The sequence below is a fragment of the Microtus pennsylvanicus genome, chromosome 1 (genome assembly GCF_037038515.1).
Source record: "Microtus pennsylvanicus isolate mMicPen1 chromosome 1, mMicPen1.hap1, whole genome shotgun sequence".
NCBI classification, from domain to species: domain Eukaryota; kingdom Metazoa; phylum Chordata; class Mammalia; order Rodentia; family Cricetidae; genus Microtus; species Microtus pennsylvanicus.
The window spans coordinates 71,422,843-71,425,144 of record NC_134579.1 but is presented as its reverse complement, the minus strand read 5'-3'; positions in this window follow the sequence as shown (position 1 = coordinate 71,425,144).

Below are 2,302 nucleotides of genomic sequence, written 5' to 3'. Positions count from 1 at the left end.
CCCTGCTCTTTCCAACGACATAGTGTGTCTTTTGTAATAATAACCTTGAAGAAAGTCTCAAGGTGGATCAGTATATTGGAATTTAAAGGTCTGAATTGGAGTACCAGCTCTGTCATTGATTAGCATTTGGCATTGGTCCCTTGACCTCTTCAACATCCTCTTTTATCCCATTGGTCAAGGTACTGATAATAAAAGTTTCCTCAATGGAAAAGAAACTGGAGCACAAGAACTCAGGGCATTTGTAAGAATTAAGTGACCTTGTGTGCGTCACTGTGGAGGCTGGCTTTGAAGTCTCATACATGCACAACCCATGTCCAACGATACAGTTTGCTTCCTGTTGCCTGTGCAGCATATAGAACTGTCAGGTATCTCTCCAACATCATGTCTGCCTGCATGCCACCATTTCACCCTCTGTTTGATGTGTAACTTCTCATCGTGAAGGCCACTTCTTCACATGAGTATTTACTTTGTTTACAGAAGCTGAAGTCCCCTTTGTCCCATTTGCCTTCTTTGCTGAGCACCATGGGTGCTACTCAGAGCCCTTCCCCATGCCTGTGTCTTGTTGTGTATGCCCTTCTTTTTCTTCTTGAAGTTTCAGGTTTTACACTGAGATCTTTGAGGCATCTGGAGCTGATTTTTGTGTAGAGTGAGAAATAAGAATATCACTTTAGTTTTTTGGTGTGGAAATTTCATTTCTCCACACCATTTTTGAAGATAATATCTTTACTCCAGTGTGTAACATTGACATCTTTAAAAATAAAAATCAAATGGCTTTATGTAGGCGGAGGCTGCTCATTTGTTCTCAGCTGCCCGGACCCAAAATAATCACACAGAAATAATATTAATTATAATACTGTTTGGCCAATAACTTAGGAATATATCTAGCTAGCTCTTATATCTTAAATTAACCCATTTCTATTATTCTGTGTATTACCATGAGGCTCGTGGTTTATTGGCACGGTTTTGGGGTACTTCTGTTCCATTGGCAGCTACATGGCGTCTATCTGACTCTGCCTTCTTTTCTCCTTTATCTCTGCTTGGAATTCCTGCCTTGTTTTATTCTGCACTGCAATAGGCTCAAATCAGAATCCTTATTAACCAATGGAAACAAAGATATTTACAGCATACAGAGGGGAATCCCATATCACCTCCCCTTGTCTGCCTAAATAAAAAGAAAAATATTAACTTTAACATAGTAAAATTATATAAACAAAACAGTTACCAAGCAAGAATTATTGCTTCAAGTTTATCTCCATTTAGTATGATCCTGGCCCTGGGTTTGTCATATGTGGCCTTTATTACATGGAGATATATTCTTTCCAGAGCTATTTTTTGTTTGTTTGATTTTTGAGACAGGATCTCACTATGTAGCTCTGGATGGCCTGGAACTTGCTTTGTGGAACTTGCTTTGCAGACTTCCAGGATGGCTTTAACTCAGAGAGAGCCCCCCGAGTGCTCTATTAAAGGCATGTACTATCATGTCTGTCTCTCTATAGGGCTTTTGTTTTAAGAGATATTGGCTATTGCTGTGTTGGGCTCAGGTTGAAACACCAGATGGAGCTGGGGTGAGGACTTTATCTGTGGAAGGAGCAGGTGTTTCAGGTAGGTCCTGCAAGGGTGGGGTTCATGTGTAAGGGGAAAGTAAGTTGCTCTATTTGTGGAGAGAGTGGGTTGTTCAAGTAGGTCCTCGGATGGCAGGTAGGGTTTCTAGTGCAGCCCCGACTGTCCTAGAACTCTGTAGATCAGGCTAGCCTTGAACTCAGAGATCCACCTGCCTCTTTCTCCCAGTTTCTGGGATTATGGGAAAGTAGCACAACTGGGCTAGTTTTTATTTCTTTGGTGGAGGAGTGGCAGGACCATGTTCCTCTACATATCTCAGGCTGGTTTACACTGTGTAACCCAGACTGACCCAAATTTTCAGCAATTCTCTTTCCCAGGCTCCCCCAGTGCTCCTGGTATTACAAGTAAAGTATATGCCATCATGGTCACTGGACATTTTATGATTATGAGAAGCTAGTAGATATCAAATTGACATAGATTATTTTCTATCTGGGAAACTCCCAGATTTAGAATTATTACTGAGCAAGTCTAATCATTTCTAGCATGGGCTTGGGGAGCAGGAGCAGGGTGAAGAACAATGAGCTAAGCTTTGGATACTGGCAGAATGGGACTCTCTAACCCTTCACTTATCACCCATGGCTGTCTAATTTAGAGGGAATGTTCCAGAGTGGGGTTGTAAGCTTCTGTAGCTGACAGCTTCAGTTTGCTACAGTGCAGATGTGGCTTAAAGGAGACCACTGTG